Below are 6,063 nucleotides of genomic sequence, written 5' to 3' on the forward strand. Positions count from 1 at the left end.
CAAGAAAAGAAGATGCTTCTACCACATTAGATTCACATGTATAACATGCACGACTAAAATCAAAGGGGCGAGGAATTTACAACTCGAGTTGGGTGAAACATCTTTGTCACCTATATCAAGGACAAGCAAGGCACTGGAAGAGGAACTCCAAAGAATACCTGGAAGATCTTAAGAAAAAGAGAAATAAGATTTCTACTTCAGGTATACATGTTATAGAAGTCAACCTCTCTATTTCTTCATCGTGGGTATTAGATACCGGATGTGCTTCGCACATTTGTACTAATGTACAAGCGCTGAGAAATAGCAGGGCATTGACGAAGGGTGAGGTAGACCTACGAGTAGGCAATGGAGCACGGGTTGCTGCTATTGCTGTAGGAACTTACCATCTATCTCTGCCCTCTGGGCTAGTACTAGAATTAGATGATCGTTGTTATGTGTCTACCTTGACTAAGAACATAATTTCAGTTTCTTGTTTGGACAAGAAAGGATTCTCGTTTATAATAAAGAACAAATGTTGTTCCGTCTATTTAAACGATATGTTCTATTGTAGTACACCTCTGATAAACGGACTCTATTTTCTAGACCTTGAGAGCCCTATCTATAACACAAATACCAAGAGGTTCAAATCAAATGACCTGAACCAAACCTATCTCTGGCACTGTCGCTTAGGTCATATAAATGACAAGCGCTTATCCCAGCTCCATAAGGATGGTTTGCTGGACTCATTTGATTTAGAATCATATGAGATATGCGAGTCATGCCTACGAGGCAAGATGACCAAGACTCCCTTTAGTGGGCACAGCGAAAGGGCGACTGATTTGTTAGGACTCATACATAGTGATGTATGTGGCCCTTTCAATGTCACTGCTAGAGGCGGTTATAGGTACTTCATCACATTTACTGATGATTTCAGTAGATATGGTTATGTGTACTTGATGACACATAAGTCAGAATCCTTTGAAAGGTTCAAAGAATTCAAGAATGAAGTACAGAACCAGCTTGGCAAGAGTATTAAGATACTTCGATCAGATCGAGGTGGAGAATACCTTAGTCATGAGTTTCGTGACTACCTAGCTGAGTGTGGGATTCTATCCCAACTCACTCCTCCTGGAACACCACAGTGGAATGGTGTATCTGAAAGGAGGAATCGTACCCTATTAGATATGGTACGATCTATGATGAGTCACACAGATCTTCCGGCATACCTTTGGGGCTATGCTCTAGACACGGCAGCTTTTATACTCAACCGAGTTCCATCAAAGGCCGTGATAAAGACACCATATAGGATATGGACTGGGAGAGATGCCCAGGTGCCTTTCATGAGGATTTGGGGTTGTGAGGCTTACGTACGACGTCAAGTCTCAGACAAATTAGGACTCAAATCCGACAAGTGCTATTTCATTGGATATCCCAAGGAAACTAAGGGATATTACTTCTACATTCCCAGTCAGCACAAGGTAGTTGTGGCAAAGACTGGGGTCTTTCTAGAAAGGGACTTTGTTTCTAGAAAGACTAGTGGGAGCGCGTTCGATCTTGAAGAAGTTCAAGATGCGAACAATAGCACTGATGCCTCGATGGAAGTTGAACTGGAACCACAAAGTATTGTGGATGATGTTGTTCCACAAAGAGTTGAGGAACAACAACCAGTTCAAGTAGACATACCTCTTCGCAGGTCTGATAGGGTACGTCGTCAGCCTGAGAGATACTCATTTCTCTTGTCTGACCATGATGACGTTGTGCTCATAGAGGATGAGCCTACCACCTATCAGAAAGCTGTGATGAGACCAGATTCTGAGAAATGGCTAGAAGCCATGAGATCCGAGATGGAATCCATGTACACCAACCAAGTATGGACTTTGGTTGATCCACCTGAAGGGGTAAAACCCATAGGGTGTAAGTGGATCTTTAAGAGAAAGACTGACATGGATGGACTTATCTATAAGGGCCGCTTGGTAGCTAAAGGTTTCAAGCAGATTCATGGTATTGACTATGATGAGACCTTTTCTCCAGTAGCGATGTTTAAGTCCATTCGGATCATGCTTGCTATTGCAGCTTACCACGATTACGAGATCTGGCAGATGGACGTCAAAACTGCATTTCTGAATGGAAACCTACTCGAGGATGTGTACATGACACAGCCTGAGGGTTTTGTCGATCCACAGCATACTAGTAGAGTATGCAAGCTGCATAGGTCCATTTATGGACTAAAGCAAGCTTCTCGGAGCTGGAATATTCGATTCGATGATGCAATCAAATAGTTTGATTTCATCAAGAACGAAGATGAACATTGTGTCTATAAGAAGGTTGTAGGGGACATAGTTGTCTTCCTCATATTGTATGTGGATGACATACTGCTCATTGGGAAGGACATCCCTATGCTTCAGTCTGTCAAGACCAGGCTAGGGAGTTGCTTCTCAATGAAGGACTTAGGTGAGGCATCCCGCATTCTAGGGATACAAATCTATAGAGATAGATCTAAGAGATTGCTTGGCCTAAGTCAGAGTACATATATTGACAAGGTACTCCTTCGGTTTGCCATGCAGAACTCCAAGAAGGGATTTCTGCCGATGTCACATGGCGTGAGTCTTTCGAAGACTCAAGGTCCCTCTTCTAGAGAGGAGAGAGACCGTATGGATCAGATCCCTTATGCCTCAGCCATAGGATCGATCATGTACGTCATGCTATGTACTCGACCTGATGTCTCGTATGCTTTGAGCATGACGAGCAGATACCAGTCAGATCCAGGTGAAAGTCACTGGATAGCGGTCAAGAATATTCTTAAGTACTTAAGAAGGACTAAAGAATATTTCTTAATATATGGAGGCAATGATGAGCTAGCTGTAAAGGGTTATAGTGATGCTAGCTTCCAGACCGACCAGGATGACTATAGATCGCAGTCGGGGTTCGTATTTTGCACTAATGGTGGTGCTGTGAGTTGGAAGAGTTCGAAGCAGGACACAGTAGCTGATTCTACGGCAGAGGCCGAGTATATTGCTGCATCAGAGGCAGCAAAGGAGGCAGTTTGAATTCACGAGTTCATCACTGAACTTGGGGTGGTTTCTAGCATTGCTGACCCTATTGAGCTCTATTGTGACAACAATGGAGCTATAGCACAGGCGAAGGAACCTCGCTCGCACCAGCGGACCAAACACATACTACGGCGCTTCCATCTCATTCGAGAGATCATCGAGAGAGGAGATGTGAAGATTTGCAGAGTACCTACAAAGGCTAACATCGCAGATCCCTTGACCAAGACTTTGGCACAGAGGAAGCATTATGGTCACACTAGGTCATTTGGGCTTTGAACCTACACTGATTGGCACTAGTGCTAGTGGGAGATTGTTAGCTAGAGCCCTAGAGCCAATCATTTGATGATTGTATTTTGGACTTATTGTATCATATTCTATATTAATAAAGGCATTTGGTTTTTGGTTATTATACTTACTTATATTGGTGCCAAATAAACTAAGTATAATAACGTCCTTGAGTAGAAGGTTCTTACCTATATCAATCGGTTAGCTGAACCGATAGTGAGATGATATAGGGAACACTACTCTTAATCATTCCTAGTCGAGTATTAACATTCAGGGACAATGTTAATGCAATAAGACTAGCATGTAGGTCAACTCGATGACTTGATCTCACAAGTCATGGATATAGAGATATCAAGTTGACACATGGGTATACATTAGAGAATGTATACTGAATGACCCGCCATGAGAAAGTATCATGGATCGTTATATGAGTGTCATATACTTTCTCATGTGACTATTAGTATGACTACTAGTCCTTAGACCTGAAGTCACCATGGTTCCCTACATAAGGAGTTATGTACTTTGGTTTCGTCAAACGTCGCCCGTAACTGGGTGGACTATAAAGGCGACTACTGGGTATATAACAAATTATGCGGAGGGATGTGAGTGATGTAGATGGGATCTATCCCTCCTATATGACGGGAGAGATATCGGTATTCCTGATAGAGTGAGACCACGAAGTGCATGGCCATGCCTAAATGAGTCAATATGAGATATTGAGCTCATTTGATTTAGTGAGTCTAATTAGAGTTCAGGAATTAGATTGATCAGAGGATAACACGGTCTATGCCTCATATTGATCAATCTAGATGTCTATGATAGAAGGACACTTGTCATATATTGTGAGGAGTCACAATTAATAGTCACAAGGTGATGTTGGATCTCAACATTTCTTGTAACTTAGGTAGCAATGATGTATTGCTAGATGCCGCTCATTGCTTATGTTTTTAAAGGAGTTTAGAAACATTGCCAACATTACAAGAACCTATTGGGTCACACACAAAGAACAAGTGGATGGAGATTAGGTTCATATGATGAACCAATTGGATTAGGTTCATATGATGAACCAATTGGATTCGGATTGATTTAAATTAGACTTATTGAGTTAGACTCAATTAGATTCAATTGTTGAATGAGTCTAATTTAAATTTGATTCATTAAGTCAATTTATATTAATGAATTGAGATTCATTAGATTGAAATTGGCTTGAATCAAAGAATGAATTCAACTCAACATGGAAGAGATTTTGTCAATTTTGACTTGACCAAAATGGGAAGTTGAAACATCAAGTTTGACTTGATGAATTGCCACTTCATGGAGGATGACTCATCCTACATGGCAGCCACATCATCTCCTAGTTGTCAAGGAGGTTACAATCCTCCATTTAATGTGGCCGACCACATTAAATGAGGGGGTTACCCATGTGTGGTCGGCCACATAATGAAAGGAGGTTTCATTTGTTGTGGCAATTGATTAGGTGGTAATTATTCCATCTTCTTCCTAGCTTCTTCCTCCTCCTTTGCTGTGGTTGCCGTGAGCTTTCATGGAGGGAGAAGGTGTATGAGTTGTGTTCCAAGAAAAGGGTGAAGTGAAGGTCACAAAGGAGGGTACCTAGAGGATTATGTGAGATCCCTTTTCTTTCTCTCCTTTCTCCCCTTTTTAAATCCTACCCGAGAGCCCTAGAGAGTGCTAGCACACTTGGGTGCTCTCTTCTCCATCTTTGAGTGTTAGAGAACACCTCTTGTTCGTGTGGATATCACTAGAGAGTTGTCTACGTTGACAACTTTGAGATCCGGCGTACCGTTGGACGAGCGGGATTTGCGAGGGCACGCTTCGAAGGTAAAATGTTTTTCCTTTGTAGATCTATTGTAGATCGTAGTTTAAAACTCGTACTCGTGTTTTCGGAAAGTTTTCTTCACACGAGATCCAATGGCTAGGGTGATTCGGGGTTTCCGCGACGCGAAAACGCGATTTTCGCGGCCCGAAAAACCCAACACTTAAATAGTATATTTATCACATAAATAGTAAAATCATAAGGTAATTGCCTTAGGACATCCCTCAAAATCTAACCTTCCGTATATTAATGGAGGAGGGCGCATTTTCAAACTTCAGGAAGTGGTCCTTGTTAGGACCAAAAGATTTCAGATATCTCCATAATGGTATGATATTGTCCACTTTAGGACTAAGCCCTCTTGGTTTTGCTCTTGGACTTTATCCAAAAGGCCTCATACCAATTGAGATATCTTTTTCTTATAAATCCATGATCTTTTCATTGTGTTTTCAATATAAGACTATGTTTACAACCTTGCAACCCCAATAATCCCCCCTCAAACAAAGGACCACAGGATCCTCCTTAAGTATCGGGTCACTCCTGACCTTCTCAGACTCTCCCCTTGAGTATCGGACCACTCTTGACCTGCTCAGGGCCTCTCATACTTCGTTCAAGGTTTCACCCACATATTTCATTCTTGGATCATGGTTCTGGCTTTTGCTTCTTCAGGTGGTTAGTCCGATGAAGAGCGACCTTGTTCTGATATCACTTGTTGAATCATATAAATGCTATAGTAGGGGTGAATAGCGCTCGTCAAAAATCGAGATTTAAAATAAGTTATGCAGCAGAATAAAGAAAACAAAAATAATGCTAATAAAACTAAGTTTTACTTGGTTTGGAGCCAATGGCGACTCCTACTCTAAGTCCCACGATTGTTGATTGCTTTAGTTGGGCAATCATTATCAGTTCGAATAATGA

This window comes from Zingiber officinale, chromosome 7B, assembly GCF_018446385.1.
Source record: "Zingiber officinale cultivar Zhangliang chromosome 7B, Zo_v1.1, whole genome shotgun sequence".
NCBI classification, from domain to species: Eukaryota; Viridiplantae; Streptophyta; class Magnoliopsida; order Zingiberales; family Zingiberaceae; genus Zingiber; species Zingiber officinale.